Raw genomic sequence first — 14146 nt, forward strand, 5'->3', positions numbered from 1 at the left:
ATGCATTTCACTTTATTGTGGAGTGTAACTGTACAGATGCTTCCATAACCAGAGATCATGCATCAGTAATTCTTTTATCACTAGTCAGAAAAGTGCTAGTGCAAAATAAGTCAGGCGGGGGTCTTGAGGGGGTTTTGATTCTCAGCAGAAAAATATATGGATGGTAAAACTTCAGTGAAATGGTAGGCTTCCGTGCCCACAACAGCTACTTTGAAAAATGAACTAAAAAGCTTGTTCTCCGTCTCGCATAACATGTTCAGGATTCTGAAGCCTTTCAATAAAGGGATAGTTCACCCAAAAAAGAAAACCCTGTCATGTGGGCCTACTCATCCTCACTTTTTTTTAAAGCTGCCTCTGCCTTTTTCCTCCACGGCCAAAAATATTAATGATAAACTGAATCAAAGTGAGAGTTAATAGTAGTGACCCAAATCTCAGAACAGACGCGACGATATCATATAACGCAGGCTTCATTTTCAAACTACTTTCGCATCCCTTAATGTTCATGATCCCTCTCAGTCACCGCGCTGCGAGTGACAGCCAATCAGCGGCTCTGTCGCTTACACTGCACGAGATTTCAGAGAGAGAGAGAGAGAGAGAGAGGTGATGCTGTGCACAGGGGAGGGGAGAGAGAGAGAGAGAGAGAGAGAGAGAGCGGTGATGCTCTGCACAGGGGAGGGGAGAGAGAGAGAGAGAGAGAGAGACAGGGAGTCCACACAGTACAGTGTCTTCACAGCGCTCAGCGGATACACATCGACAGCAGGACTACTCTCGACTCCTCAACATTGAGGTGAGTGGGGAAATTAACTAGATTTATCTGATTTTGGCGTTTAATGAAACAGAAATGCACTGAATATGCGTGCGCTAATTGACCCCAGACTGTGTGCTTATGCCGTACACTGACTTTGGTGGATGCGCGAGGATGATGCCTGTCAAAATTGGCCCCGGATACTTTTTTTAAACTATTAAGCAACATATAGGCCTAAGTGATTTTTACCATAGCAAAATATTTGTATGATGTTATTTCTACGTGTTGAATGTTTATGGTTCAGGTCGGCAGCGTCCTGTTTTTCAGAGCGCGTGAGTTTTAAAAGGCTCGTTGTAAAACACTATAGTGTTGTTTATTCTTGTTTTTAAAGCTTAACGTAATATTCGAGTTTAAAATGTTAATACTATTTCTTGAGGGAAGTTGAAGTATCGTATTTGCCGTTTAACCTGCTGTAAAAAAAAAATTATATTTTGTGTCCATCTATCCATATAACTTGCCACAATAACTTTTTAATAGTGTTTTTATGGTTTTTATCAGTAATTGAATTCAAAGGAGTAAAACGGTGCACTGACCGCATCACTTCTTGTTGTGATGATTTTACTTAATGATTTAAGGTAGTAATTTAACTGAATTTTTTCAGTTTTAGTGGGTTGACAATGATATTTTATGCAGTGTGCTCACTATCCATCTGTTGCGTGGCGTGTCAGAAAGTGATGTCCTTAGTTATTTACATTTCAAGGCCTTTTTTTTTCAGAGAGAACACTGAACAATAATTGAATTTTTCAGCATATGCAACATCTATTTTGTCAGTGCTTGTTTATACGACAGACTCTCTGTGCTGCTTTGTTGAACCATGCTCCCACATCCACCGTATTTTAGTGTCAGGCCTGGTAAAACTGAGATGCTAACTTTAATATTTGTAAGATTTGCCTATACACAGATGTGGATATGAACTGAGCAGATCCAGAAAACTGCTTTTTTCCTTTCTTATGTTAAAAATATATATATATATATAATATATATTAAATATTTAAAAAGAGAATGGCTAGATATCACTTTTTGTGAGTGCAGACTCTATGAAACAATTTTAAGAAAATCCTTATCCAGTAATCAAGGATGACTGAAAAATGAATGGAGAAGCATGGAAATTAAATGATCAAAAGGTGTGGGAACATGTTCAGACTGTAGCTCTGTTTGAGTCCTTTTATGTCAGGCACCTGTAGATTTCTGGGTGGATTGATTAAAGATGTTCTAGATTATGTAAATTATTCATAAACTTCTCCTTCAGATATTATTCTGAGGAAGAACCACAATAGTTGCAAGTGTTTCTAAAATGTGTGAGATGGTATTTTAAATAATCAATGTTATTATTTTGTCTTACGAATACAAAAATATATTAATGTTTGTTCTTTCAAGTCTTTGTGGCGATGCAGTTTTTAATCCTATAAATTGCTGGATTTTACACACTGTAATATTAAGGTCATTGAACACTGAGTCCAAAATTTTCGTCCGAAATTTTCGCACATAAAAAAATAAATGTGGCCCTGGACCACAAAACCAGTCTTAAGTCGCTTAGGATCATTTCCAAAAATCATTAGGGTAAAGATCATATTCCATTAAGATATTTAGTAAATTTCCTACTGTAAATATATTAAAATTTAATTTTTGTTTAGTAATATGCATTGCTAAGAACTTCATTTGGACAACTTTAAAGGTGATTTTCTCAATATTTTGATTTTTTTTCACCCTCAGATTCCAGATGTTCAAATAGTTGTATCTCAGCCAAATATTGTCTGATCCTAACAAACCATACATCAATGAAACGCTTATTTATTCAGCGTTCAGATGATGTATAAATCTCAATTTTGAAATTTTTTGTGATCCAGGCGTGTCACAAATACGACCTCACGTTGTGCCAATCACGTGCCTCCGAAACATTCGTCTGTCATAAAAAAAATTCAGATCAAGTTCGATTTTCTGCGTTTTCGCACCCGTAGCATGCATTTTGATAGAAAAGGATGAGGAATACGAAAAATCGGAAAAACGCACATGGAATTTTCAGACTTAGTGTGCTATGTCCTTCAGTCTTGCAAATATCAGTTGAGCAACTGTGGTCTCTGGTATATGGATTGTTTTGTAGTGTTCTGCTTGGACTTCTATTGGATTTTAGGCCATACACGTAACAAACAGTAGACCTCTTAGATATGTTCCTTCTTGATAATGCTGATATTAGGAATTTTTTCTTTTTTTTTTTTTTTTTAGAAATGATAAGCAAATGATTGATGGATTTATTCATATTGATGTTAGTTCATTAGTATACTGGATGCAAAGGTATGACATTTTCAGTTCTCTTTTTAAAGGAAAAACACTTTGTGTGGTTCTCTATGGATGTATGTTGGATTCTGAACAGTTGGGTGTTCACTAAAGACTCAAATAACCCTGATACATAATTTCTAAAGGAAGATTTGATGCAAAACATAGATTTTCAATGGAAGAAAATGTAGCTGCCTACCACATACAGCATGTTTTTAAAAACACAAACGTTTTTATTTTTTTAATATCACAAACAAAATTATTTCTCAATATGCTAACATTTAATGATAAGTTTGTGTTTTTAAAAACATGCTGTATGTGGTAGGCAGCTTTCTCAGAAATATATCACCTAATAATCAAAGGGTTAGAAAATACTTGTGATTCTGTTTGGGTTCAGAATAGTTTGCAAGTCTACTAGATAGTGAGGCCACATGACCTTTGACTCGCTAAAATTCTTTGACAACAAGCCACATCACAATTGAATGGAGAATATCGTGCATGTTTGTTGTTATTTTATCGCTGGCATTTTAATTAAATCTGAGAGGCTGCCTGAGAGGTTTTTTATTTATTTAAAAACACAAAACAAAAAAGCATTTTAATGGCAGTTGTCATAATTGTCATGTTACATTCAAACAAACAGATTTTAAAATATGATGTTTTAGCAAACAATAAACTTTCTCTTTTTATCAAAAGTTTCACACTTTGACAGTTTTAATAGTTTGAGTGTACTCAGATTGTGAGGATGCCTGTATGCAAATGTTTCAGTAGGCTCTGTATGATAATTAGATCAGAGCTATCTGTCACCTGACATGACAATGGCCCAGCAAAAGCTGTGTTTGCTCGCAGGAGATGAAGCAGATAACATTGATTAGCACATACACGTGATTCATTTCACCCAAGAGTGATTTATGGAGCTCCATCTTGCTTTTACCTCAATAATGGAACCACTCATAAATATCGCCCAAAATTAAGCACTTTCAGACTGAACTGCAAAATAACATGATCAAGCAAAGCGCGACTGGAGTTTAAGCCTATTTTTCCAAGATATGGGTAATTTGCTGTTCTTATGTGTAGAACACTTCCAAAATCAATAGAACAGTGTTTATCTACACCCGCTTTAGTCCAATACGAGGCGATTGATTTTCTTTACCAATTCATCGTCCGCTATCTGTTTTCAGTTTCCTGGCTTGTTCGTGTTCGTTCTTGTTGTTTACTAATTCGTAAGGACTGGGATGGAGGGAGGCGAACAAATGAAAGTGTCTCCGGTGAATCTTTAAATGGGCCCACAAAGGAAAATCTGTTCTCCTCGGTTTCTGTCTATGATAATAAGTTTACTTCTTACAGCAGGGTGTTGTTAGGTGTTGGGGAAGTCGTGGCCTAATGGTTAGAGAGTTGGACTCGTGATCCAAAGGTTGTGGGTTCGAGTCTCGGGCCGGCAGGAATTGTAGGTGGGGGGAGTGAATGTACAGCGCTCTCTCCACCCTCAATACCACGACTGAGGTGCCCTTGAGCAAGGCACCGAACCCCCAACTGCTCCCCGGGCGCCGCAGCATAAATGGCTGCCCACTGCTCCGGGTGTGTGTTCACGGGGTGTGTGTGTTCACTGCTGTGTGTGCACGTTGGATGGGTTAAATGCAGAGCACGAATTCCGAGTATGGGTCACCATACTTGGCTGAATGTCACTTCACTTCACTTATTTTCTTTCATCCACACCTGCCTATAGGAAATAGCCTTGGTATACGAAAGCGCTGGACATCCTCCATAGCATACTCCTCACATCGTTCTATGTGTAAGATGACAGGGCAGATCACAGAGAGCATGGGTTGGATGGAATTTTGAGGGAAAAAATAGCATTGATGATGAAAAACTAAGTTGAAACAGAATTCGCTATGCACATTGAATAGTTTTACCATTCAGGCTGGTGCATTACAATAAATAGGGATTGCTTGCTCTTTTTGTTCTGAGTGCAGTGTGAAATAAGAATGCTGATGACAGAGATATCGTGCTGGCAGTCCTGCCATGGCTGCGTTTATGCAAAATGATTTATTCAGTCAGCACATGACTGCTCTGACCTGTGACTCCCCTCCATCTTAATCACTGTGACCTTGGGGAATCAGGTAAACTTCAGTTCAACTTTGAGCCTTCGAAGCGTGTACGGTTAGTCAAAAGGATGGGGTGTGGTTTGAATCAAACGTGCATATGGCCTTCAGTCATCGCTGGTCAGGTTTTAAGACATTTGCTTTCATAAAGCATTCACTGTAAAAACAATCTGTAAAATGGCAACATTTTATGTTATACAAATTGGACTTAATTTTTTAAAATATTTCATTAATTTAAATTGAGTTACTATACCAAAATACTAAAATTTGTATTTACCTTTAGAATATATAATGACAACCATCCTTCATATGGTAAAGAGAAACCACATGATGAATCAAAGTTCATCACAAGTCCCCTTTCCATAAATTGAGGTAAGGGCCTAAATACTAATATAGAAGGTGCACAGTATAAAAGTTCATTAACAAAATGAACAAAAAACACAAGATAAATTAAACTTAGCACAACTGTCAAGTAACAACAGGAAACAAAACCAAAACTTTAATTTTAAAGTCCAAAATGTAGAATATGTGACAGCAGCAAACTTAAGACACTTAAAAATTGTTTTAATAAGCATTCATTTACCAACATAAGATGTAACATCAAACCTTAATGTACTGATACAAAACAAATTAAGAAACATAGTTATTTCAATAAAAAAAACATTGAAAGTGAAGTGTCACAAACATTTTGAATGTCAATTTTTAAAGCGGTCATCGGATGCCCATTTTCCACAAGTTAATATGATTCTTTAGGGCAGGGGTGGGCAAACTTTTTGACTCGAGGGCTACATCAAGTTTTCCACATTAAGTGGGGGGCCACATAATATGTTCATGACAAATGAAGCTTTGATTTTTTTTTTTATAAATTTGACACTCACTTACTACTGTACTGTATGTATACTTGTACATACATGGCAGTTCTTTTCTTGTACCATCTCTACCTATTTTTATGAGCACTTTTATGACACACAGATAAGTTGCATTGGTGTACAAGTCTATGTATAAGACACATTCAATCATTTCATTCAGAAATAATGTAAAATAAACTAAACGTTTACAAACATTAGAAACATGTTTTTATATTCCCTACACTCCACAAAAAGTCCTGTAAATTTAGCAGTGTTCAGAATAGAAAAAAGAACGGAAATATAAGTAAAAAACAAACACAAATTATAGTGGCATTCACTATAAACATATTATAAATGCCCAGTCTAAATATCTAAAGCGAAACTGAAACTAGCGGCGTGGTTGCTGGAAAATGCACAATACAAACTCAAAACAAACTCACTTGCCCTTTCTCATTCATCACCAATCCTAATGTGTGCGCTTTGCGCTTGACCTTGATTACTTTATATAAGTCGCCTTGGAAATCGCAGCACATTTCAGATGAAAAAACGCAATTTATAATCCAGAAAACAGTACTATATCCATTTTCATAAAAATGTGTGTGGAAAACAGAAGAAAAAATCATATCTTGATTTTTTCTTCTGCGAGATAAAACGACAAATTATTTCCATGTTTTCCCCACAAAATGACAGCACCTGTGAGCAGGAGGATAACACTTTTGTTCTGATTTTGTTCAGGCATTTGTTCTGATACTGGAAAGTCTTTTAAGCATTTTTAAAACAGTTCCAATACAAGGCATTTTTCAAAACAAATGAACACTTTCACATTTTTAAAACATGTAACTTATTTACTATTGTGCCAGTTTTGTAGTGTATATAGCTATTTTGACTTTTTATTTTGTATTTGCTGTGCGGCTTGAACGCGGCGTCCGTCAAAAATAGACTAGGCACCTGTCTTTAGTGAAGCCACGCAGAGAGCCGCTTCTGAAACGTGCCGCGGATCGACTGGAGCGGGCGCGATCAGCTCCGGTCGGAGCGGTAGGACAGTGTAAATCAGGGGTTATATACTGCACTACAGGATACAGCGCCATGCCATCTATTGGATTTTACTGATATTGCATATTGGAACAACTGCCTCACGGGCTGGATGAAAACACCCGTTGTTTGCCCACCTCTGCAGATTCGTATCATGTTTTTAAAAATCCCTCGCGGGCCGCAACAGGAGTGATAGCGGGCCGCAGATGGCCCGCGGGCTGTAGTTTGGACACCCCTGCTTTAGGGTCTTAATGAAAAGTCTGTAACATAGTTTGGTTAAAATTTGTCAGTGGTAGTGTAAAAAAAAACCTTTTTAAACCTGTCAAAAACAGCTCTTGTCAAAGCAAGCCGTTTTGTAGCATTTTCCTTTAAATGTTAATGAGCTCTGCTGACCCTGCCCCTCTCTTCCGAGTCCCTCTTTGAGGGACTGTTTACTTTAGCCGCATTCATGTGAAACTTGCTAATTAGAACATAACGTTTGAACGTCTTCAGCGGCTCTGATGTCTGGAGTAAATGACAACTGCTATATTCATTACTACATCCAACAACAGAACGCCTCAATCGCTTAATCGGAGACATCTTGTCTTCTACTGCACCGGAGGCAGACAGCTCTCAGCTCACTCCGGGCAGGTCTAAGGTAAGGATAGCTTTGTCAATCAACTACCGTGGGAGCGGTCTGTACAGAACTAAGTCATTCTGACCAGAATCTCAGAACAGCCTGATTTGAGAAAGGGGATTTTAAAATAGGGATTTAAAAAAAAAAAAAAACACTGTCCCATTATATCTTTGACAGTTTTTTCACCATACTATAGAGCAGGGGTAGGCAATTTTGGTCCTGGAGTGCCAATGTCCTGCAGAGTTTAGCTCCAACCCTGAAAAAACCTCACCTGCCTGTAGCCCTAGTAATTTTGAAGGCCTTGATTAGCTTGTTCAGGTGTGTTTGATTAGGGTTGGAGATAAACTCTACAGGACAGTGGCACTCCAGGACCGACGTTGCCTATCCCTGCTATAGCGTAAGGAACTTATTGTCAATCAGTTAGGCTAATAGTTTTTTTACTATAACATTTTTACAGTCATTTACTGTTAAAATTGCTCTCATTTTTAGACTTGTCATTAGCACAGAAACGCAACTAGAATCTGTTTTCACGAGAATGGAGAGCCTTTAATCGGAAATTCTCCTCAAAGTTTTTGATTCATGTTTGAAGTGACTTTTGATTCATGTTTGCAGTGACTTGCTCAGCTCGGCTGTCTCTGCTAATGTGATCTGCTCTGGCTGGTACATGTCGAAGCCGAGTTCTCCACCCATGTACGCAGGGATACACGAGTCCTCTCGATCAATTTTTTATAGTCATATATAAGACATCTCTAACTGTCTCTAGATGTCCACCATGTTATACTAGGAGAGAACAAGCCCCAGTTGCATGGAAATTTGTGTGTGGCTAATTATCTGGTGGCTGTTTTTTGAAATAGAGACCATTGAACTCTAGTGCTCATGTATCTCCTTCAGCATAGCCTCTTGTAATACAGTCTAGATTTGCATAACTGAGGAGCATTCTCCCTTTGGAAGTTGAAACTGTGTCCACAATATATGGAGGCACCTAATTACTCACCAGAACTGGGTTGTCAAAAATTGGCTATCTGCGCAGGCAGCATCCAATCATGTAGTCCACTTTCAAGCACAATAATAGGCCTAATGTCATTAATGTTCCTCTCGGTTGTCATGGTTCTTTCAATTGATTGCTTTCTCCTATTACGTACGAGTCAGTCCAAAATGAGGCAGAATGTGTTACAGCTCTCCAATTTTCGAACCTGCCCTGGACGTGTGTGATATGAATTACACCAGCGCCGAAAATGTCCATTCTGTTGAGGAATCACGGTTGTCTCAAACCTAGATTGGTCAGACAATCTAGCCTGGATATTTTCCGCCGGTGACATCTCACACCGAAACTGCGATACTGATATATTTACCCTTGGAAAAACAAACTATCATACAAGCAGCAAGGCCCAAAAGCAAATAGTTATTACCTGGAAGACGACACAGTCAGAATGTGGTCGCCGAAAGGGCACAAGCCCCAAGAGCAAAGTGCAAGAAATACAAACCACATATAGATTACTCTATGGATGTATTTAATGGTAAATGAGATGCAGTCTGTTATAGAAAGGATAAACTTTTGTAATGTTGGTACTTAATCACTTATCTAATTATTTTCCAAGTAATATTTAGGTTTTTTTTTTTTTATTATTATTGGCCTATTGGGTTTTTATTGGATATTTGATTGTGCATGTTCATTCTTTTTTTTTTTTTTTTTACATGTAAATTAACTAAATCTAATTTTAAGTTAATCTTTAGCAAATATTACTTTGTATACCCACTTTTCATATTCATACTCAATACAGTGTTAATAAGCTCACTTAAAATGATTTTAGGTTTTTAATAATTTAGACAAGTAATTTAGACAAACTATATAATTTTTATATCAGACATTTATCAGTTGTTTATAATTAATTATGCATTCTGAATTCTCAGAACTTATTTATTTTAAGACCATCATTCATTCCATCATTTTCATACCATCATTTAACACTCACTTGAAATTAATCTTTAAAAATGCTAATATTTGGCTAAAACTGCTTAGTATGATCTTTAGCAAATTTCCATTTATTGCATTCATTGTAATATACAATATTAATAAATTCACTTGTAGCATTAAAATAATATATACTTTTTTATTATTTAGACAAACTATTGTAGTATTTTTGTTGTCTTTGTCCATACAATAATAATAATAATATATATATATATATATATATATACACACACACACACACACACGCACACACACACACACACACACACACACACATATATATATATATATATATATACATACACACGCACACACACACACACACACACACACACACACACACATATATATATATATATATATATATATATATATATATATATATATATATTATTGGCTTATCAACGTTGAAAAATCCAGGGTCGAAAGAGTTCAACTTTTCCACTGTTTTTGAGCCAAGTCCAAAGAAAGAAAACATAGAAGAAAAGAAGTCAGTTTTAATCAACAGCCTTTAACCTTTGCTCTCTGTTTGCCTTTGACATATACAGTGGCTTTTAATGCAAAGAATTTTCCAGTTCCCACTCACAGGGTTTATTTATTTGTGGTCACAGAGCGTTGGGACTTTCAGTTGATTGCTGTGCTTGTTAATGTCAATGAATGTCATTATTGATTATTTCTGTTGATATATACTTTTTATTTCTTTGTCGTGTGGGCCCTAAACTATAATATCAACAAAGAAGCAGAATAAAATGTCAGAGTTTGTTGTGATTGCAATCAAGGTGGCTTCACGTGACCTTTTGAAATGGAAGCATTGTTACCTTGATTGTAAAATCCTGTCTTTAAGGCTTCTTCTACAAAGCAAGGGTTAGAGGCATAAAACAACACAATAAATTACAACCCAAGCCAGGAACGGTTCCATTTAGATACCTTCATGTAAATCCCGGCCGTAAATTCAAATGTAGTCTGGGGGTTGAACAACCACGTCACAGTCTGTTTGGAACTCAAGTCTCTTGTGTTTACCAAGGTAAAGGTGCTACACTTACAAGATGTTGTGAGTCTGAGGATGAGTTAATGGCATTGTCAAGTTGTAAAAGGGTCTTCGGGGTAGAACACGCAATAAATATCAACTATGATACGAGAAACAGTCTGTTTGACTTTGACGGCCTCTGCAAACTCTATTAGCACAGTGTTTGTGATTTGCGTATTTGTCAGTCGTGGAAGTGACAAGTAAACAAGCATGCACGTAAACGCGCGCGCACAAAACAACCAGACGTGAAGACATTTGCATTGCAATGGGAGCTGCATTCCAGGGCTGAATCACAATGCTGAAGGGAGGCTGCTGTCTCGCAGGCATCTCTTTACACAGGCCATAAAACTGCGGTTCCCACGGCTTCTCCTGTGCCTCATGAGGGGAACACTAAACAAACACCCCACAATGCTGTTACGGGATTACAGGGAAACCTTTCCAGCTCCACTGTAAACGCTAGGCCCACACTGACACAAAGGTTAACAGGTGCTTTGTGCTATCTATTTGAACAGTCTGCACGAATCGACAGTCTGCAAGCTGTAGTCTATCACGCGACACTCTCGTGAGCAAATTAATGGTACGCGGCTAAATGGAGATTTGAGGAACATTTGATTTTAGCAGGTTTGGCTAAATTGCTTTAATTCACCACACAGTACGGTCTGCTCCAGGCAATTTGTCCGGCAAAAACACACGCTCTCACAGTCATTATGGCCGACCAGGAAAAGCAGATTCGAACTCAGTGGCACAACATTGCTTCCAGATCACATTATGGCCTCTCTTGTTATGTAATTAAGAGGACCCATCTGGTACGGGCAGCGCTCCCTGACACTAATTGTGTTGGTGTGCACATGGCCATCCCATTGTGCAAAAGAAGACCTCCAACATTTGAATCCATTATCTCCTACTGTTCAGATTAAGGTACACATGTTGCCGGGGAGATTATGGTGGAGGGTCGAGTGACGCTTGTGTCTTGGCTTGAGGATTAAGTCTATGGTTTGGTAACTCTATTGGTTAAGTACTTCCAGCAATCTAGTCACATGCCGGGTGTGCTGTGTCTTAACAAGTGACTCCTTTTATGTGTAGAGATAATCGGTTTTGACCAATATTTATACTTTTCATTCTTTCCAACTTAATCATATAGGAGTTCTTTAACATTGGGTCTAATTGACAAGTCTCTATAGAATAGCAACAAACAGCAGATAATGAAATGTTATGTATTATTTGAACAATTAATGACCTTTTTTCAAATAACAGCCATTTATTCTCAAGTTAGAAATTTGTAGAGTTATAATTTATAGCTAATAATTAAAATAATTATAGTGCAAAAGTAAAAAAAAATATTATTATAGCGAAATTATATGCATTATATTTTATCATTATAATAAGAAATATCTTTTTAACATTAATATTTTGCAAATAATAATAAATAATAATAATAATTCAATAATAATGATAACAATGCAGCTAATTTTGCTAGTATATATATACAGTATATATATATATATATATATATATACATACATATACATATATATATATATATATATATATATATATACACATACATATATATACTGTATAATAGCAAAATTATGTAATGTTATGTTATGTTGCTATTGTACTTTAATTTGTGTCAAATAGCAGAAGTAAAGCAATAATTCAAATTTAGTTTTGAATTTCAGTTATTGGATACTTAATTCTTAACATTAAAATAATCCCACACTATCGATCAAAAAAACAGTATATCAATCGATTGTGTGCTGTTATGTGATACTCCTGTCATTTTGGTTGTGTCAGCTGCAAAAACAGTGCATTATTTACCTTCTTATCACAGATTTATTCCACATCTTAGCCTTTTTGCTGTCAGGTAAATGTGTTATTGCTTTTAAACATCAAGTGATGTGTATAAATAGCCTTGGCAAAAATGTAGGGTAGGTCAGATATGGGAAAAAGCGTATGTGTAAAATTAACAAATCAATCATCGCTTACAGCCGAGCTAGAGTGTTGCAGGATAAGTGATACCTTAGCATTCGAAAACCCAGCTGTCTAGACAGCCCTTTTCCCCCCAAACAGACAAATCAATATATATTGATTACCCACTATGCCCTGGGGAATGACACGGATACGCTGCTTGGCAGGCAAGTGCACTGAACGGACCGAAGAGGAGCTTGAATCTGTTTAAGTGTGCCACCCTGACTGAATTTGTGTTCACCTGATCTCGACTTTGCCTCTCATGCACTGTTGCTCAGCAGTAGGAAGAGAACCGCAATCAAACATGGCACATGTCTCCTACCATTTACCTAGTACCAGCTGGAGAGTTTTCTCTTAGTGTTTTCACTAAGATGTGATGTAGCCAGAAGCTACATGACAATTTCTTAGCGGAGGCAAAAAATAAAAATAAGAGATTCGCGCAGCTCAGAAAAATCAAACATTTATGCTATCACAATCATGAGACGCTATATCATGTACCTTGGCTATGCAAACAAGAATGACCTATTTAAGATCCGTGGCATCTAGTCTTTCTAGTTAATGTGTGGTGGTGCGGTGCCTTATTCATTTTAATAGAGAGCCCGGAGACAGTGTGTGGCATTAGCCAGCTCTGTTTCTCTCTGCTCTGTTGGTCTGTGTTCTTGCAGCAAGACTTGTTACCTGTCGCCTCCCTCCTCACTGCCCGTGGCTGACATTCTCCTTCTCTCACTCCTAATTGCCCCTGTGGGACTTATCAGGGCTGCTGTGGCTGTCTGCAGTGTGGCAGAGTTTCAGCGAGGGCCGCGCTCCAGGCCCCGCCTCACTCGCTTTCTCTCTTTCCCGCTTCCCGCCGCCTGACCGACTCTCCGCGTCCTTCACAGGTGTCGCCGGTCTTCCTCTTCCTCCCTCACCTGTCAGCCCCCACCTCGCTTGCGTTCCCAAAGGGCTTCTGAGGGGACAGTGTCTTTGAAAGAAAAATTAAAACAAAACCAAAAAAAAAAGGACATCTGATGTCTCAAGGTCAGACTGCATGGTAAATTGCCTGATCTGAAAATAACAGCAGATAACGTTCAGGCAGATGTAAGTGAGGTGGTGTTGAGGTTAATTTGTTTTGTCTGTGTTTTGGATAGCAGACAACTGTGGCCCTGTTTATGGCAGGCACCCGGTGAGTTAATTACTTTATCGTTGCATTAATTGAAACATGAAAAATGTAAACATGCTAGTGTAACACAGTCAGTTTAAAGGTGATGTGTGTAATTTATTCTACAGTTTGTGCGTTGGGTTCTCAGAAACTCTGTGGTGTGTGGTGCTTTCAAAACATTGGTTGTTTGAGTTTCCACACCAGCCTGACACAGCAACAGTGGCTCAGCCAATGGGGTGAGTTTGGGTGGGACTTTTGACCAATTGCTGACAGGGAGAATGTTTGGCAAAACTTTCATTATTTTTGCAGTTCCGATTTAGTGACGCCTAGTATTACACACTGCAGCTTTAGTTTGCCAAAATCT

At 37.7% G+C, this 14146-nt stretch overlaps 1 protein-coding gene across 1 annotated transcript in view; it reads left to right on the forward strand.

Annotated features, from left to right (window-relative positions):
- The first annotated feature begins 695 nt into the window (after window positions 1-695).
- The window catches only part of LOC306881452 (cadherin-6-like), a 33929-nt gene continuing 20478 nt past the window's right edge, over window positions 696-14146 (forward strand). Inside the window, exon 1 of the mRNA XM_079435560.1 lies at window positions 696-787. The gene's annotated coding sequence lies outside the window, so the exon portion shown is untranslated. The remainder of the gene's footprint in view (window positions 788-14146) is intronic.

Source organism: Barbus barbus (genome assembly GCF_936440315.1).
Source record: "Barbus barbus genome assembly, chromosome: 15".
NCBI lineage: Eukaryota > Metazoa > Chordata > Actinopteri > Cypriniformes > Cyprinidae > Barbus > Barbus barbus.